The sequence below is a fragment of the Marmota marmota genome, unplaced genomic scaffold (genome assembly GCF_001458135.2).
Source record: "Marmota marmota marmota unplaced genomic scaffold, marMar, whole genome shotgun sequence".
Taxonomy (NCBI): domain Eukaryota; kingdom Metazoa; phylum Chordata; class Mammalia; order Rodentia; family Sciuridae; genus Marmota; species Marmota marmota.
This window is the reverse complement of record NW_026000101.1, coordinates 4,325,123-4,345,639: the sequence shown is the minus strand read 5'-3', so window position 1 is coordinate 4,345,639 and position 20,517 is coordinate 4,325,123. Positions and strand designations below refer to the sequence as shown.

At 49.1% G+C, this 20,517-nt stretch overlaps 1 long non-coding RNA gene across 1 annotated transcript in view; it reads right to left on the bottom strand.

The window, feature by feature from the left end:
• LOC107147715 overlaps positions 1-20,517 on the bottom strand; it is a 36,675-nt gene that overhangs the window by 14,578 nt on the left and 1,580 nt on the right. The gene's annotated exons all lie outside the window — the stretch shown is intronic.

Sequence of the window (20,517 nt, the reverse complement as noted above, 5' to 3'; positions counted from 1 at the left end):
AGCCCCCCCCCCCCACACACACACACAGCCTCTGTGCAACCAGCTAAACTAGGGACTCAGATGCAATCTCACAGACCAGCAGATCTTGTTTATAATTACTTTTAGCCTCCTTTGTTATTACTTTGGCAAAGGAGTTCCGGGCCATTTACTCACTCAATTCACTCCTGGCTGCCGGCCAGGCCAGGAAGTGAGGTGGGGGTAGGGAAGGCAGAGGTGCCCAAGTGTCAACTTGGGGGGAGAAGGCAGCCTAGGGGACTGGGAACACCCAGGGCTCTGGCCTTGCTTTGGGGGGAGGGTCAGGACCATTCACTCAGGTTCACAGGAATCTTGTCAGATAAAAGGAAACTGGCTGGGAAGACTCCAGGTACTGCAAACTGCATGTGCAAAGGTTGGAGGGGAAACGCAGGCACGTTTAGGAAGTCTATGGAAAGAGACTCAGCACAAGTGTCAGAAGTAACTGAAATCCCAGCGAAATCTCAGGGAGGATAAGATCAGTTTCTTCAGAAACCTAAGGGAGAAATCAGGGTTCAGGGTAGGCTCTGGAAGGCTACTAGATTCAGAATCAGAAGTTGTGGGTTGGGTCGGAACCCCAGCTTGACTACTTATTGAGAGATGAACTTGAGAGATCGCTTCCCATCTCTGAGACTCAGTTTCCTTCTCTATGAAAGAAGGGAGATTCCCCCGCTTTCCAAAGTTGCTTTAAGCACTGGAGCGAAAATACATGCAGACTAGATACCATCATAAGACTTGATTTTTTTTTTCAACCTCAAGGGTTCAAAAAACAGATTTCTCAACAGAAGAACAATGCTTTTGAACAAAGCACATATATGAAAGGCAGGGAGCTTGAGGTCCCTAGCGGCCATCAAGCAGAGGAACTGGATGAGACCTGCACTGAGAAGGCTATGGAGGGATGACTGACACAGGAGAGGGCGAGACTGATGAACTTCAGGCTTCCAGGTCTGGGATTCTACAGCGACTTCTGTTTCCAAAGTGCCAAGGGGCTATTTCTGTACATGTAAACCACATTCAAGCACACCACTGTTCAAACTCAGATTTCCTTCCACGGATGGACTTCTCATGGGAAATTCTAAATGAATACCTTGTTTTTGGAAAACACTAAAATGGTTTATCAAACCATGAAACAGGGAGATAAAAAGAATGGGAGGAGACATAAAGTCATCTGTAAAGCTCAAAAACTGACTATGAAATATGTTCAATATTTAGCAGCTTCTACCTAAAATTAAGCTACCAACCTCTTTTCATTTTCCCTCTGAATAGTTCCACCAGGCTCCCAACAGACTGGAAAACAGGATGGAATAAATTTACTCTACAGGGACATGAATCAAGTTGCATAAACTTTACAAAAATACTGTGCTAATATTTGCCCTCAGGCACAGACACACCCAATTGGGTGTCAGTCTAGGATATTTCTATCTTAGGCTCCAGCCCCCACCCCTTAACAGCCAAAAGCAGCAGAAGACTTCAGAAAAGAAAACAGCTAAAGTCACTTTGAAAGGTTTGAGATGTGCTAATCGCAGCGCATCCCAGCCAAGAGGCTGGAATCCTACAAAGGGACCATCCCGCCAGACTGTTCCTGCCAAGGAATCCAAAGCCAGTGGCAGCCTGGCCAGAGAAACCCGATCCTCACCACCAGTAGCCCTCACCATAATTTTATCTCAAAGAAAAAAGAGAAAAATACTTCTGCCCTTACTGCTTCCCTGGCCCCCAAAGCACCCTCCTGTTTGTCACTTATCGGCCTGGGAAGTCACTGCTCTGCTTTTCCTGGGCTGGGCTTCACAGCTGAAGCCTGTGAGGCTCCTTCCAGCAAGAGTCCTCTGCCTGGAAGGCTTCGATCCCAGGGCCATCGCGGGTAATACTGGGCACACTAACCCTGCTAGTTGCCAATGCCTCTAGAAACCAAGATAAAATGTCTTTTTATGCAGCTTTTTCACATTTCCAAGGCTTGGTGCCTTGATAAAATGAGTTCAGAAAACAGGTGAAAAGCAACTCCATAGAAGACATAAAATCATATGACGGTGCTAATCAGAACAACAATACTTAGGAATAATTGAATGAAACAGATGTGTATTATCAAAACATCATTTTGAATATCTTAGAACATATAATATGAAATACAGGAATGTATAGATGTCACTTAAAAAAAAAAAAAAAAAAAAAGAGGAGCTGGGGAGATAGCTCAGTGGTAAAGCACTTGCCTAGCATGCATGAAGCCCTGGGTTCAATCCCATCACCACATAAAAAAATAAAATAGCCGGTCCTGATGGCACATGCCTGTAATCCCAGTGGCTTGGGAAGCTGAGGCAGGAGGACTGCATTCAAAGTCAGCCTCAGCAAAAGCGAGGCACTAAGCAACTCAGTGAGATTCTCTTTCTAAATAAAATTCAAATTAGGGTTGGGGATGTGGCTCAGTGGTTGAGTGCCCCTCAACCATTGAGGGTACCATAAATAAATAAATAAATAACAACAAAATCGCTTTTTAAAAATAAAAATGATGTGTTTAAGCTCTTTAAAAATATGCATATCTCCTTGCTTCTGTGGTTACATCTATTTGGACTGAGGCCTTCCCAATGTGGAATGTGGAAGCCACAGAGACAAACACAACCCCTTCCTTGATTTCAAAGAGCACTGGGCAACTTGGATCAAGAGCATCTTTGCCTAGAGGCTCTGGCTGGCCAGGGTTCTCAGCAGGCCAGGGCCAACTCAAGGGCTGGAAGACAAAAAGCCAGAGCTGGGTTCCAGCCTCATAAGCTGACACAACCCTGGACAAACTGACCTTCTGCACCTCGGTTTCCCCATCTACAAACAATCCACACCCCATGCAGTGCAGGGCCTGGTCCCCCAGACCCATTCCACCCATTCTGCTCCCAAGTCCCTGGCCCATTTACCCCCAGCCTGGGGCCTCTGTCCTGAGCAACATTCTCTGGTCCTCCAGGACTTCAGTTTTCCAAATGTTTTCACACCCATCACCCCTGACACCACCGATTGGGACTGGCCTGGCGGGCAACACTGCTGTGATCCAGATACGGATCAAAAGCCCCAACTTGGTTCCCGGCATTACACACCTCTCAAACTCGAGTTTACTGACCTACACAACCAGGAAGAAGGTGAATTACAGGTGATTCACTGGGAGTAAAAAGGGCCCCATACTTAATCACTACCGTCCCTGTAATTTACTGACTACAGGTATATTCTTACCCTTTTGAGATAATCTTTATAAACACTCCCTGAGGCTCATATGTAGGTAAATTTCCTCTTATGAAGGAAATGGTCCAGAAAACCTTGTTTCCCCCTAATTAATTCTGCAACATTAGAAACTTGAGTAATGATTTGGTGTTTATTACCATATTCCCTCCACTGAAAGGTGACACAACTGATTTAACAGGTGTTTCAGAAAAAATACTTTAAAGAAACAGGACACCCCAAATTCCCTTTGATTGTGAAGGTCATAGCGATTTCAGAAATGTTAAGATGTGGACAAGGGCTTTTCAGAATGGAGAAAATGTAGTAAATGACTTCCTCTCACTTTTGGAAAGGCGGGGCTGGAGCACATCACGTGACATCTAAAGGCCTCCAGCCTGACAGGCAGCCATCCCTGGGTTAATTATTAGTAGCCAGAGCAGAGTGGGCCATCCCATTTCCTGAGGCGAGGTCCAGGTCTGACCTTGGGCCCCTCCTCCCCTGTGACCAGTGGCTGTCTTCTAGGAGGTCCTGAGTGCAGGGCGGGCACCGCCAGCCAGCCCAGCCAGCCCAGCCAGCCCAGCCAGTACCCCCTCTGCGGGCACCTGCCTGCAGGGATCTCAGAACTGCCAGGCCCCTTTTCATCCCCACCCTCTGAACTTGAGCTCCATCACACCCTGCTTGTCACTTCAGGGGCACACCTGCAGGCTCTAAGTCAAGGATCTAGTAAAGGTAGTCCTGGGGCAAGGGTAATAAACTAGAGGGTTCACCCTGGGTGGGACAGGAGGACCCAAGACAGCATTGCAGTGTCTACACCAACCTTGGGAGATGCTCAGGCCGAGGGAAATTGACCTTGATGGCTGTGCAAACTCAAGGTGGTTCCGAGCACCTGAACAATACAAGCTTCCAGCACCACAAGCCACGGTCTTATTTGCTTGGGGTGTATTTTTTAGAAAGCAGTGATCTACGTCTCTACAGTTGTATATTCTCCTCTTTCACATTATCACAATCTAACATTTGTCCAGGTTTTTCAAACACATCACTGACCTTTTCTGTTATGGTTTTACAATACTCCACCAAGTGGGTGCACGTAACCATGGCCGGGTGTTCAGATGACTCCTAATCAGTAGAGCTCGGATTTCAAAAGAATCCACAATGAACCCAGAGGAGGAAGAGGTAGCATGTGACCAAAGACAGGCACAAACAGGGCTGTGGGGCCCAGAGAAGCCCTGCTTTAGAGCAAAAACACCAAAGATGAGTGGGCAGGCACTGACAGGAAGGGGCTAGACCAACACCCAGGCAAAAATGGCACATCAGACGAACAGGAAACTGAGGATGACTTGGGCAAAATCATCACAGTTACTGTTTTCTGTCTACCAGACCAGCAGTCTTTTACACTGGGAAGGATGGACTTGGGGGACCACGAGGGCATCCTCGGAGCATCTCGAGGACCCACTGCAGGCACCCCACACCTGCCACCCCACTCGAGTCTCACATCAGAAGGAACCCCCAGGCTTGGCACCCAAGGTTCCCCAGCAGCAGAGCGGAGTCCAGACCCAGGGGCTCCTGACCTGTGTGTGGGGCTCCTCCCAGACACACCTACTGTGATCTTTGAAAAACGATGGTATTTTAAAATACACAGGACTTAAACATGCAGGACTTAAAGTTGGCCGTCTTAACCCTTTTACAGAGTACAATTCAGCGGCACTAATTACATTCACACAATGTTTACGCAACTGTCACCACTATTTCCCGAAAATTTTCATTACTCCAAACAGAAACTCTGTACCATTAAGCAATACATCCCCGATTCCGCCTCCATAGCTATCCCCACAGAGGTGGAGTCACAAATATCTGCCTTTTGTGTTTTAATTTCACTCAGTGAAATATGTTCAAGATGCTTCCCTATTTTAGCACATAGCAAGAATTCCTTCCTTTTCATGACTACATGACATTGTTTTTTAAACATCAATACATCTGGGGTTGGGGTTGTGGCTCAGTTGTAGAGCGCTTGCCTAGTGCTCTATGTGAGGCACTGGGTTCGAGTCTCAGCACCACATACAAATAATTAAAACAAAGGTCCATCAACATCTAAAAATATATACATATTAAAAAAATCAATACATCTGTCAATAATCATTTGTTTTCATCTTTTGGCTGTTGTGGGTACAGTTGCAATGAACAGAGGCATACAAGAATCTGAGTCCCTGTGTTCAATTCTGTGGAGTATATACCTAGGAGTGGAACTGCTAGGCCATATGGTAATTCTATATTTAGCTTTTTTTTTTTTTTTTTTTTTTAATTTTGAGACAGGGTCTCGCTAAGTTGCTCAGGGCCTCAAGCTTGTGGTCCTCCTGCTTCAGCCTCCTGAGTTGCTGGGATTAGAGGTATTTGCCACCATGCCTAGCTCTATGTTTAGCTTTCTGAGGACCCTAACTTTCCTCCAGAGGCTGCACCACTTGATGTTTCCACCAGCAATGTAGGAGGTTTCTTATTTCCCCACATCCTTGCTAAGACTTGCTATTTTTCTTTATTTGATTATGGCAGGTGTGCAGTGGTGTCTCTTCATGGCTTGGATTTTCACTTCCGTAACAACTAGGGATGCTGAGCATCTTTACATGGGTTTAGTGGCCATCTGTGTATCTTTAGAGAAATGTCTATTCAAGCTCTCTGCCCATTTTTTAATTGGGTTTGTCAAGCATTAGGGATTCTTTAAATTTAGAATATTACCAGATCTACAATTTGAAATATTTTCTCTTATGCTGTAGGTTGTCCTTTCACCCTTTGGTGCAAATGAGTTTTAATTTTGAAGAAGTCCAATTTACCTATTTTTTGCTGTTGTTGCTTCTGCTTTTGGCGTCATATTCAAGAATCCACTGTTGAATCCAAGGTCATGAAGATAAATTTACTCCTGTTTTGTCTAAGAGTTTTAAGACTTTAGCACTTATATTAGGTCATTGGTCCATTTTGAGTTACTTTTTGTATGTAGTAATGAAGGCTGGTCTGCACCTGTAGAAGATCAGCACCCTACCCCCAGCACACCCAGCAGGTGATCAGTAATTCACTGATAGATAAGCCCCGTCCCTCCACCTGCTTCTCCTGACTGCTGCAAGACCACCCCAGCTGGCTGGGAGATGCTCCACAACAAGAAGCAAACCAGACAGGCCGGACATATGTACCAGCAATGTCCCTTACACACTCCTGTTAGTTAACTTAAAATGACCCACGATTGAACGAGCATCTCTAACTAACAGGAGGAAGGGTCCCAGCCCGGGAAGGCTCGCCCACCCTTACCAGTCCCCTCACCGGCTGCTCCTCACTGTGCAGATGAGGAAGCTGAAGGGCAAGTGAGGGAAGGGCTTCCACTGCCAGGACCTTCCCCGGAAAACTCGCAGGAATCACCCACGTAGAGAAGCTGCAAAAATACATGAGCTTAGTCTGAAGTGCTTTGAATAGCGGGGTGGCCCTTGGTTCCCAAACCTCCAAACAGGGAACTAGGGGTGAGAGGCGTGAACCCCAGGTCCTAGATCTCACTACACTACACAAGGACCTTGCATGGCCTGGCTCTGGCCACCTCTCTGTCCTCAGCACACACCCACACTCACCCTACTCAGCCACACAGCTCCCCAGGCCATTCCCAGGTTGGGCCAGACTCTCCCATCTCAGGTGTTTGCACATGCTGTTCCCCCTGCTTGGAACGATGTTCCCTCAGATCCACCCCTGGCCCTCTCCCTCGCTTCCTTCCTGTGTCTGCTTAGATTCTGCCTATCAGGGTGGCCTTCCCGAGATCACTGTCCTTTGCCCACCTTTATTAACTATTTGTTGCCCTGATTCCCACATCCTTATGCCCCCACCTCCACTAGAACGTAAGCTCCACAGCGGCTGGACTTCATCAGTGACCTGCTAACTCCCTAGACCCAGAGCAGTCCCTAGCTTGATCAGTCTCTGCAGGACACAGGGATGATGGAAAAGACACACTCAGCCTTAACGCCGAGCATCAGAGGGAAGGCAGGTGGCTCCATAAGCACAGGTGACTGCTGCCAGGCCCCGTGGCATGGAGGCAACAAGTTACTTCTGAACCCACAGGCTGATGGGACTCCTGGGCTGTGACAAGGACAGGGAAAGCAGGGACATCATGTGTAGTCAAACACTCCCACACGTAGCTGTCAAGCCCAAGATGCAAGCAGCGGCCACTCTGTTGACCCGGCCAGAGAAAAGGAAGTCTCTACCCACAGGTGCTTAATAAATACACACACGAATGAACGATCAACTAATGCGTGCAGCGCTTACACCTGCAATTTGAGAAGGCCTGTGTCAGCGCTTCACTCCATCCCAACTGCGCTGGGAGGTGGTGTGACTAATTCCATTCCCAGGAACCTACCGTCAGGATTATCAGACACACACACACAAAAGTGTTATTTGCAAAGATCTCCCCAGCTACACTTATCCCCTTAGAGATCACAAACAAAAAAGCTAACTGCCAACTTCAGGCAGCCACTTAAGTGAGCCGTAAAAATAACCATAGGAAAACCTCAAAATGACATGGAAAGTGATTAGAATATTAAGAAAGGCTGGTTATAAAGTCACATCCTCAGCAGGCCAGAACTAATTAAAAGAACAAAGGAATTTGAGAGAATACAAAGGAGTGTGACATTTCTACAAAGAGCAATAAATGAGTTTAAAGGAAATCAAACTGATAGAACTTTAAAGAAAAAGTGGTCACCAGATGCTTTTATGGGTGCACAGGGCATTCAAGGACTTAGCCCTCCCAACTTCACTCTACATACCACAGGCAGCACCCTGCCTACACCTGACCCGCTCCCTCCTTCTGGGGCTGGCCCCCAAGCACCTGGCCCCATAGCCCTCCCAACTCTGCACCTGCTCCTCCAAGTCCCAGCTCCTGGGCGGCAGAGGCAAGGCCCCCACTGCCCGCCCATCCCCACTCCGCAACTGTGCGCAAGTGACTGAACCTCCCTGAGACTCTGCCTATTCCTCAGGGACAAGAGGCTGAAAGTGCCCCCTGAGCACTTTGAACTGGCCCTAGACTCTGCTAATGGTAGTGCCCTGAAGCACAGGGAGAGAATTTTTGTTCTTCAGTGACCTACATCTGAGCACCATCCTCTCCTCAAGACAGCAGAAGAGAAGCAGCTTTGCCCTGGCTTCTCGGATCAACGTACAGGCTTTTGGTTGAAATCCCCATTCTGCCTCCCACCCTGGTCCCTGGCAGAACCCTCCATTCCTTTGGAGATGCACAGCCCAGCTCGGCTCCACATCCCTGATATCCCACCTGAGGCCCTACTGGCGGGTCTCCCTGGCTCAGGGCTGGGGCTCCCCTGCTCCCTTTTGGTCAGAGCATGCACACATTCTTCCCTTTTAAAATTCTGTATTCGCCCTAGTCCCTTTCTATGACACCTTAGGGATTTATGAGCCCCTACTGTAGCCAGGCTCTGAGGCGGGCTCCCAGGGGGTATGTAAGAGGCTGGCTGAGGCCTCAGCACTCTGGGAACTCAAGGGCTAGTGGGACGGAAAAATCACCTTTCAGTGTGGTGAGTGCTGCAAGGACAGAGGAGCCACTGGCTGCTGGGCTATGTTAGTCCAGGGTACAACCCAGCTCAGCCTGGGGCGGAAAGCAACACCTTCTAAGGAGAATCTAACTGTGACGCTAGACCCAGAAGGAGGGAGTACTAGTCAACAAAATCAGATGGCCCCATACTGGATCCAAAGTTCCTGGGAACGTCCATCATCACCCACAACTTAACTCCAACTGTACCTGCAGGCTCCAGACCTGGGTGCACCAAGCTGTCTCCAAGGAGCCAAGCAGAAGACTGGGTTTACTGTACCCCCTCCCCTAGGCCAGCTCCTTGGTTTTCTACAGCTTCAGTTACCTGTGGTTAATTGGGTCTGAAAATATTAAATGGAAAATTCCAGAAATAATTCAAAATTTGGAGGGTGCGTGTGTGTTTCTGGGGATCGAATGGACTCAGGATTTACAAATTAAACTTGATCATAGGTATGGATGTTCAGGAAAGGACAGTCTATGCAGGATCTGTATTCCACCTTCTCTCCATTAGCCTCCCCACCATAAATCATGTTCCAGTCAAAGGATGGTCTCCAGACCAGCAGCTCCAGCAGCACCGAGTGTGTGTCAAGCCTGCAGACCCACCGGTCCCACTCTAAGCCCCCAGAACAGACTCGTCTGGTATGCACGCTGGGAGGAGAGGCTCTGCTCCCAATTCCAACTTCCCAGGCTTTGGCTTCTGTTACCAGTTGTCATCTTTTGGCGCCTTCAACACCCACACAGGGAACTAATGCCAACCTTCAGAGTGTCCACCCACAGCCCTGCCCTGCCCTGCCCAGGCACAAACCACAGCTCTCTCCATCCCCAAGACCGCTGGCTCAAATGGGGGACAGATGTCACATGGCAGGCACTGGCTGACAACCAGCACTGCCTGAGTAATCAGCACGTGCCACTGTGTCATCCTGCAATCGTCATGCAACCTGGTGAGGTGGAGGTGCCTCGATTGTTCCTGCATGGGATGTGGAGACTGAGACCCTACGGGACTCAACACAGGCCACTGAGTGAGTGGGGCAGTGGGGGCTGGCGATGGTCCGGGCTTCTAACCTGTACACAGATAACACTAAGCACCACACCTGGCAGAGCCGACTGCTGGGCAAAGCCTTCGCCCTGAGGCAGGGAGTCTACAGTTTAAGTGGGGGACAGTCCACTGGCTGGTACCTGGATAGAAGGGGAGTGGTGCAGCACCAGAGTCCAGGTGTGGAAGCCCCGCAGGGGCAGACCTAAGAGGGTCAGGAAAGTGATGAAGTCTTTGAACAGTGGTCCAAATCGCCAATCTCTTTCTCTGACGTCCATCCCGATCCCTCACCCTGCAGACCTGATTCATCACCACTTGGCACTTGCTCCTATCCCTCCAGATGTTGCAAACACAATCAGCTCCATCCATCAGCTGCCTGCTCGACCTTGCCCAGTCTGCACCTCCATGACCCCTCCCTATTGGACCAGGACAAAGCCCACCTCCTGGGAAACCTCCAGAATGTCTGGCTTTCCCTCAGCTGGTTCCTCAACTGCACAGTCTTATTAAGAGTCCCCAGCCAGGTCTGCTGTGCCCTCCATGAGGTGTACCCTGACCCTCTCAATCACTACCCCAGAATGACTCCCCACCGAGCCCTGTCTTCCCCGTCTCAAATCCTGTTTCCAAACTCACGTCCTCCAGCCCCACTCCCCCAACAACGCACTGGGCCCTGCGGGACAGGGCTAAGCATGAGAGCACTCTGCCCTGAAGCCCCTCACAAGACAGAGCCCCTGTCCAGGGAAAACCATCTCACAAGCCACCCTCCCACCCCAGTGCAGTCGCAAAGGATTTTCTTAGTCTTTGAAAATTCTTTCAACTCTTTAAAAACAACAACAAAAAAATTTCTTTCAAGAGCAAATAATCATGCCAGGAGGAATCTGCCTTTATGACTGAAAACATTTAGAATCAACTTTACATGAAACAAAAAATTTAGAACACAAAACTTAAAAATTCTTATACTATCAACAGGCGGCAAACAGGGCTGTGGCGCTTTGTGAAACACAGCTGTGTCCTGGAGTCCAACTGCTCCTCTATGGTGGTCTGTGGACCACATCTTGGCACGCGCACAGAGCACTGGCGCACCCCACCCCTGCTTAATGTGCACCTGCAGTTTAACACACAAGCTGGGGAAGCCCTGGCTTAGAGGGATGGCGTGCAGGGCTGGGGAAAGACGGGGAAGAAAGGTCAGACAGAGAGGCAGTTCAGGGCCTGCGGAACGTCTGGTGATCCACATGCTTTTTGGGGGGAACAGTTTCTGGTGACAATGTGAAAGAGGGGCATGAGAGGCCTATTGTGACCACAAGCAAAGGCAGGGGCAATGGGAGAAGCATGTGGAATAAAAAGCCAGTTTGGGGAGCGATGGAAAAAGGGGGTAGGCTGGAGGAGGGGTGCTGAGGCTGACCGGCAAGATCTTTCCAGAGCAGGTGTCGGGGACCAGAGTAGGGTGACCTTGGGCTTTCTAGGCTGGACGACCATCGCTAACAGAGAGGTCACTTTTAAGAAAGAAGGTAACAAGTCTGTTGTAGACATGCAGAGACACTCCTGGGGACACTCATGGGGAAATGTTCAGAAGTGATGTCCTGAGAACCAGAAATTCCTAGAGATACCAGGCTGAAGGCACAGACGTGGGAGCTCCTGGCGACAGAAACGGGAGCACTGAGCTAAGATGGCCTGCAGGACAGTAAGAACGAGGACGGAGGAAGTAAAAGCACAGGAGGAGTCAGGGTAGGCTGCGGGGTAGGAGAAGAACAGCATCACAGAAGCCCTGGCACGAGGAGACCAAATAGGCTGACACATGAGAACTCGGCTCTGGTCTTAACAAGTAAGCAGTCCCTGGCCATGTCCGCAAAGGGAGTGTCAGTCAAGTGGCAGGAAGGGGAAATCTGGTGCCTGTGGGCTGCGGAGGAGGCTAAGGCTGCTACACAAATACCTCAACATTCCACCTGAGGTTTCAAGTGTATCAAAATGATCTCTTTCTGCACACCCACGCTTGTGGCAGCGTTATGCACAATAGGCAAAAGGCAGAAGCAACCAAGTGTCCATCAACGGGTAAATGGACCAACAAAACATACAACTGCATAAAGGGAATATTATTCAGCCTTTAGAAGGAAGAAAATCCTGACTCAGCTATAACATGGATGAGCCTTTAAACCACGCTCAGCGAAAAATCAGCCAGACAAGAAAGGGCAGGGTACCATGGCACTCACAGGAGGCATTTATTGAGGCAGAAAGTAGAAAGGTGGTCGCCAGGTGCTGGGGGAGGGAGGGAGTGATGTGACCACTTAATGGGCATAGCATACATTCTGGGAGACGCAGGGAGCTCTGTGGACCAATGGTGACCATCACACAACAGTGTGACTGCACTGAATGCCACTGAACTGTACCCTTAAAACCACAGTGAAATGATGAATCTGTGTGCATTTCACCCAAAATTTAAAATTATATCTTTCCTTCATTACAGGGATAAAATTGACTCCTGGAATGGAATGGCAGGAGCGAGTCCTTCACAGTTGCTGTGGACCATCCCTCCAGGAGGTGAGGCAGTGACCCCAGGGCGAGGCTGTCCCCCAGAGGGAAGGTTTTTCCCTCCAGGCAGCAGGAGGTCAGTGGAGGAGGATAAGCTGGAGCCAGAGACATTTATTTTTTTCAGAAAAGGAAGGAGAGAAGAAGAGCCAGAAAATGAAAAGGAACAAGCGGAGGGGGGGCCCTCAGAAGCCTCCAGCATCACAGGCAACTGGAGGGGGTGGTGAGGTCACCCGGAGGGAGGACAACAAGGAGACCTGGGGAGAGCAGGAAGGTCGGGTCAGCTGGTGTGAGAGCCAGGTGAGAGGACCGGATGGTGGCTGAGGCTGCCAGGCACTGAACACGTTATCTGCAACCAGCACTGGGGGGTGCGGGGGAGCTTCCTCAAAGGAGGGTCCCTGCACCAGCCACTTCCTGAGCGCTGAGAGAAATGCAAATTTTCCAGTCCCCCCTGAGGTTCCCATACAGACCAACAGAATAAGCAGCTCTGGGAGTGGACACAGGGGCCCAGCCCCTGTGTCTTAACAAGTCCTCCTGGGGACTCTGATGTGCAAGTTTGAGAAGCACTCTTAAAGAATACAGAGCTTCAATGGCAACTCTATAATCTTTTTAATAGGAAAAAAAAAATTAAACAACCTAGGAACTTCTACATAAAACAAGAAATGCATAACTGCTTCAATACCAACACGCTGTATTTTTATAGCAAGAGAAATGGCAAAGGGTATGAACAAAATAAGAAAAATGTATATCCTGTCTGATACTCTCGCTTGGGTGAGATCTAAAAAACACACCCAAGATCTGGGGGCTGGAAACTGTAAGCCCTGGGCACCACCCCCGATCTGCCACAGGCCAACTGCCCATCCTTGGGTATGCCACATCCTTTTCGGGGCCTTAGGTTCCCCAGCTATAAAAAGAAGAAAAGGCTTTTCTAAGGTCCCTTTCAGTTCTGACACTGTGTGACTCTGTTCTATTAAAAAAAATGCCCCCGAACTAAATGCTTTTACCTGTGCCTGGGAGGGCAAGTACATTTTTAAGTAGTAAAATCTAACAGCACATTAACTGGAAAGCCTTTGCAACGTTTCCAAGGCACTGCACTCTAAGAACTGAACGTTCTGCATTAACTGGCTCCTCCAACAAAGCCGCTGGGGCCTAGAGTTATAAACACTCTAGTGCCCCGACAATGTCCTTGAGGTCCACATGACTGGGATGCTTCCCAGAAAGTAGCTCCATATCGTCACATCTTCATCCACTTCTTAACCCAGGAAGTCAGGGTTAGCATTTTCTTCTGAGAACCTGACTGCATGGATCCTGGAGCCCAGCATCTGCACACTTGATAGTATGATCCTAGACTTCCCAAAAAATGGCCCCAGACTGACCCTGTCACCAGGATCTTTCAAGGCTGGTTTCCTGCCTGGTTTCTCTGCATCCAAGTCCCTTTCTGCATCTACTAGTTACCGAATGCCCATCCTCTTGCACACAGCGAGGCTCCCTGACCAAGTAGCAGGAAGGAGCACACTGAGGGGAGGGCTGCAAAGAGGCTGCAATGACAGGAGCAAGCTGGGGAGGGGACACCCAGGGTGTAGGTGCCACAGAAGTGTGGGACCAAAGCCATGAACACTGGGCCCCTGTGCAATGCCAGGGAGATGGGGAGACTGGTCACTGTGGTCCTCATCCAGGAGGAGGTTTCTAGTGCCAGAGGGATTTCCACAGTCCTGCAGCACTGATCCTAAATCTCAAAGCCACACTTGAGTTGACTAGGGCAGTCCCGGCTGAGGCCTGTCCAGCATGTGCAATTATTAACAGCACCTCCTTTCGTTCTCCAAAGGTCCTGTTTGGATGATGAAGTCGAGGTGCCTTATTCCCGGGCAGCTAAGCCTTTGAAGTTAGAGGTCCAGTGAGAAAGCGCGGCTCAGGCCGGGAGGGGACTCCAGTCTGAGTCTAGGCCCTCCTCAAATGTCCCCTTGTTCTCTCTCAATCTCTCTCGGCAAGCCATCCTCCAGCATCTGCTTCTACACCTGCAAGGACAGCAGGCTCTCTCTCTGCTGAGGAAACCTCTCTTTGTTATAAACAATTTACATTTGACTGCAACAAATAACAACATCCCTCAGCAAGGAAAAAGGCAGAGATGGAGGAGGCCAGAAACCACGCAGCCGCTCCTTCCCCTCACCCAACACTACTCACCCAAGTGCACTGGACGGTCCAGGCACTGTGCTTGGTGCTGGGGACACAACGGGTGAGTTAGAACATAGGGCCAAATTGAGGGGCATGAAACCAAATGACCAACCTATGCTCTCCCAAATCGTCCAGGTCATGAAGAACGAAGCAAGGTTGAAGAACTGTTTAAAGGAGACCAAAGTGACGTGGCAAATGTATACAATGCATGATGGGAGGGTCTCTGTTACCAAAAGGACATTTGTGAGATGACTGGCAGAACTTGAGGACGGTCTATAGGTTAGGTCCCAGCACTTACTGTAATGATGTTAATTTTGTGATTCTAAAATGCATTCTGTAGTTTTGTAAGCAGTGCCATTGCTTTTTAGGAAATAGATTGAAGGGGAAAGGAAGAGCCTCTGGGTGATCCTCCAATGGTTGGAACAAAAACATCTACATGGAAAGAAAAAATAAATGGGGTAAAATGGTCATGGGGGGAATCGGGCTGAAGAGGTCATGCGAGTTCTTTGTTCTGTTCTTTTAACTTTCCTGTAAGTCTGAATTAGGTCAAAATAGAAAGTTAAAAGGAAAAAATACAGCTTAGAGAAAGTTTAAAAAGAGAGAGATCCTGCCTTTTCAGAGCTCACAGTGTAGCTGAGGAGACAGGTACTAATACAAATAATTACACTAATTAACTGCAAAATTGCCACCAAGAAAAGAGCCATCAGGAGAGTGCTCTGGTGGCATGACCATTTATAGCAGACAGTTTAACCCACCTCAGGAAGGTGAGGGAGGCATCTGCAGTCATGGGGAGGAGGGGACGCTAACTGGCCTCGGGGTCTACAGCGCCCTGACAGGAGCACAGCGAGGCGGGGCTGGGAAGACTGGGCCAGAGTACCCATGGGCCACAGGGAGACGCCAGGGAGAGGCACTCTGTCTTTATTCTAAGAGCAACAGGAAGTGTTCTGAGAGACCCTGGGCTGCAGAGCAGAGAACAGACTGGAAGGGGAGAGGGCACATAGGACTCCACAGCAGTCAAGAGTGACCGCTTCCCCCAGGAGCACTGAATGTCTCTGCTGCTCCCCGACACTTCAGCTTTCTATGATCACCACGTACACGTTTGCCAACCTAGCAGAGGAGGGGCCAGAGGAACACAGAGGGGGCAGTGGGCTCAGGCTGCCCCTTCCTCTCTCCAGGTCATCAACAGGGAGTGGTCAGGGATGCACGAGGGAGCTGGCTCTGTCTCTCTCACCCAGAGCCTCTGGGACAGTCCTTGCGGCTGACTTGGCTGAGGGAGGCAGGGTACAGAAGACGGGTCTCCACACCCCACTCCCTAGTCAAGTGCCTCTCACCAACACAGCTCCCAGCCAGCCACAATTCTTTTGTGGTCCTGCCTCTTGGATTCCCCGGAATAGGTCCTGCAGCGATGCTCAGCACTGAGCCAGACCCAAGCACTTGTCTGGGATCTTCTGTCAATTTTTCGTGGGTTATTAGCTCATTTAAAACAGCCAGTTTAGAGCTGGGGTCGCAGCTTAGCGGGAGAGCACTTGCTTTGCATATGTGAGGCCCCCCGGGTTGAGTCCCAGCACTGGGAAAAGAAATCCAGCCAGCTCAAAGAAAATAGGTTCTATTACGATACTCACTTTACAGATAAACGATTTGAGTGGGGACAGACATGGGTTCAAATCTAGACTGCTCTGCTCATAAGCCCTGTGTCCTTTGGGGGTCCTGGTTCCCAGGCCACTGTGTGTACCTCTCATTGGCTGGTTTTCTTACTCCATCTATCAAACGAGGTTGGTAGGAATGAGCAAAATTTGGAGGCTAGAAGGCACCATTTGTTCCCTTTTGGGGCACCAGCGGATAAGTGCAGAATATTCACTCCAAACTACACACTGCATAAACATTTGCTAAAAGCTGTGTAACCTGACGAATCATAAGACCTGAATTTTCCAGCGCTATCCCAATTGCAAATCCTCTGTCCTAACTTTCCACATAAACCATCAAAATGTTTCAAAAATTCCACTCTCTCAGTATCCAAACACCTCCCAGGCCTCCTCTCGTACAAAGCAGCAGCACATTCTTTTTTTGGGCTACCCATCCCAGTCTTTGGTTCAGAAAATGCAGTCAGCAGAGCGCTGTTGGCCCCCTGAAGGAAACAGGTCAGAGAGAAATCTCTGTGGCCGTCAGCGGTGCCTCACGTTCTCAGACTCGGCTGTTCCCCCGACACATCAAAGTCAGTTATAGCCAGAGGTGACTACAGTGACCAAAACACCACTTGCACAGATACACATATTACGTAGGTGAGCTCTGCCCCCACCTACCTACGGGGCTAAAGGAGTCAATCAGTGTTTGGAAAGCACTGGGAACAGTGGCTAGCCGCCTGGGAGTACCATATTAGGGTTGAATAGGTAAAACCAGAGCATCCCAGGCAGAGTGGGTCCTGCTTCAAAGACAACCAGAGGTGTCACTCCCATGCTGGGGAGACAAAAAGAACTGGCACTAACCCCTGTGCTGGGTAGGTCCAGCCCTGCACAGAGATGGGGGAGCACCCCGTCCATAAGAGTGGGGTCTTGCAGCAGTGCAAGTCAAGAGGCTGAGCCTGAGCCAGTACACTGGCCCACACGTCTAGTCCCATCTACTCAGGAGGCTGAGGCAGGAGGATCGCTTGAGCCCAGAAATTCAAGGGCAGCCTGGGCAACACAGCAAGACTCTGCCTCAAAAATTTAAAAAGAATGGGTTTGGAAAGAGTCAGTAGGCCTAAAATATGAAAACTCTCACATGCTAGGGACAGAGCTCAGTGACAGAGCACCTGTCTTGCCTTTGCGAGGCCATGAGTTCAACCCTAAACTAAAACTTTCATGCCTCTGCATCTCTGTTTCTGCTATTCTGTTCACCCTGAATGCCATTTTTTTTTTTAACTTTCAAGGCTTAATGCAAATGTCAGCAACTCCTATGGTATTTCCTGGTGCCCCTCAAAATGAATGGCCGATGGATGGAGACACACACATGCACAAGTGTCACAAATCCTTCCAAGGCAAGGTTCAGCTTTCATCTCTGTAGCCCTCTGGCCTGACAAATAGTATAGACTCAAAAAATGTCTGAATTTGTGGTTGACTCTGCTCACAGCTGGTCTTAGAATAACCAGTTAATTTGGAGGCTTCAGGCAGGTACAAGCAGAAGCTCGAGTCTCAGAAGCCATAGCCAGATCAGATTTCAGCCAGGAACCTACCAAGAGCTTCACTTAGTCTCCTTTGCAGCCCAAGGAAAGAAGATACCTGGATGATGGGAGGTTGAGGTCATGAGGTCGCCAGGGCCCAGACAAGAGCAGTGTGCAAGGGACCTGGATCAGTCCCGTCTGAATCAGAGTTGGAAGGGAGAGCTGACCCTTGGGGAGCAGCCCTGCCCCTGCCAGCCCAGGTATGGCCTCAGGCCTCTGGCATTCCAGCCCCTGCTGCAGACCCTGGGAAAAGTGGAAAGATCAGTCCTGCTTTCTAGGAACTCACTGTCTGGTGGCAGGACAGTGAACCCTAGGATTAGGTCCAGAGGAGTTCTCAGGGGTCAGGAGAGAGGAACCACAAACCGCTGATCCCTCTCAATCTGCGCCAGTCCCTGAGAATTCGGGAGGGAGGTGCTATGTTTCCCTGCTCCCTCTACTACACAATGCTGGTCCCCTCTGGTTATTCCCATTCTAGAAAACAGCACCCCTTTCGTGCGGAAGGTGACAATTAGTCCTCTCACTCCTGGTCCCATTCCATCTTTTCTAACTCAGTTTCCTCACCTGCAAGGGAATGGAAGTCAGGAGGCATGGGCAGCAACCCTTCCAGTTCACAGTAAAAGGTCTTGTTGATCTCAAACCTGAGACCATCTGCCATCTTAGAACCCCAACTTCTTTCTGAGATAAGGTTTGTCTATGAACCTTGCCTCCCTTACCGGGTCCCTAAAACTTGAAGAATGTTAAAAGCTACCAAAATACCTCTGGTGTAACAGACAAAGCGAACGCTCAGAGATAGGAGGAGTGAGCAGTGTGGGATCCTGAATTTGCCTCCACGGTAACTGGGGCTCCTTCTCCTGCGCTAAGCTATCCAGAAGGGCATACCAAGGGTCTGGCCTGGCCTGAACTGAGGGGAAGTTCACCCCGGCACCCTGTGTTTGTTGGGGACTGGTCCAACTCAGCATCCCCACCCAGCTCTGCACCTGCCATACAGAAGCAGCTCAATCAGTGGAGCTATTCTGAAATGCCTTTAGTAACCTGACCTTTTACAAGCCCCGGCTAATGTCTAATTTGCATATATGAGTCCTTTTTAGGAGAAGACAAATCACCAGAGACAACCAGGATCAATATAGAGTATTAGGCACGTTTTATTCTACTCTAATTCTCTGCAAATTGGTATTCCATTAAGTGTATGTGGGATTTATGAGAGCTCGCTATAAACTAGAATATTTAACTAGAACAGCCTACTCTCTCCCAGATAATGGCCTACTCTTGTTAATTTTCAACTAGTCAGAAAGGTTTCCAGCTTCCAATATATTCTACATCCTGATTCAATCATGAGGAAAGTCATCCAAGTGAAGGCTTCCATGTGACAAAGGGCAGTTGGATGCACAAGAGAAAGATTTGCCCTGGGACCCAGAAGACTTGGGTTACAACCCAGTTGTACCACATACTATGTAATTGACTGCTCAGAGCCTCAGTTTCCTCATCTGTGAAATGGGAGTAACACCAGCCCCATGGGGGAGTTGTAAAAAATCAAATGAGATGATACTGGTAACTCCATACAGCTCCAGAAGGTGATGCAAAGATTATTATCATAAATGCACAGATGGGGGCTGGTAGAGTGCTTGCCTCACATGCACAAGGCCCTGGGTTCAATCCCTAGCACCACTAAAAAAAAAAAGAAAAGAAAATGCACAAGATGAAATTCTCAAATAACTCAGGCTAATGTCAGATAACAGGGATTATTTAAATTGGCAGTTTAAAAGGAGAAGGGGGGGTACTAAGCCCCCAAGAGACATTTAACAATGTCTGGAGGCACAACTGAGACAGGGATTGCTACTGCAGTATACTGAGTAGAGACCAGGGATGCTGCTAAACGTCTACAATGCATATGATAGCGCCCTCAAAGAGGAATTATCTAACCCCAACTGTCAATTGTGTGAGGTTGAGAAATCCTGATCCAAATAATCGCTTAAAGTTGGGCCTGGGAGTTTTGTAGAACAAAAATCCTCCTAAACAGGCTTTACTTTCTCAAATCATCTGCTTAAACATTTGCAAGATGATCCATCTTGCAAAACAGCTCTTTTGTAAGTGAAGCCAAACTGCCAACTTCTGGAGTTTCTGAATGCATAAAACTGCTTTTAAGGAAGATGCTCTCTGATTACACTTCGGGAAATTGTTTTTCCAAAGCCTCTGCGTTCAGCAGAAGTTCTCCTGGGCACAGACAGGCCCAGAAGATGCTTTGCTAATTCTAATTTCCTGGTGAAATGGGAGCCACGAGGGTCTCTAAATGAATTAAATTCACATCACGCCAACTGCTCGCTTGCTTTGTGCCGGGCACAGAGCCAAACACCTCCACATAATTTATCCCACTTAATCCACCAACAACCCAATGAGGTGGGCATTATTACCGGCTGTTTGCAGAGGAGGAAATGGTGGATCAGAGAGGTTAAACGACTTGCCCGAGGACACCAGCTGTCCAAGGGGGAGCCCAACCTGAACACAGGTCTCCAGTTTCCGAGCCACAAGATCCTTCCACCACCTCGGGAAACCCAGGTGTCAAGTTGTCCCAACTTCCCATAAATTTTTAAGGCAACTGCAACTTCTCAGTAAGTTTAGGTGGCAGAACACGGGCATTTCCGGGAGCTGAGCGCTCTCACCTACACTCCCCCACTGCAGCTGTCTCACCGCAGTTACCTGATAAATTATTCCCTATCGCCCGCGGAACGGGAGGGTTTATTGGCGCTGGAGTTCGTGCCAGGCCCAGGAAATGCCATCTTTGAAAGCCTAGAGGCGGCTTCGTCCCGGAGACCGAGCTCTGGCGGCCCCCGCCGGCTCGCT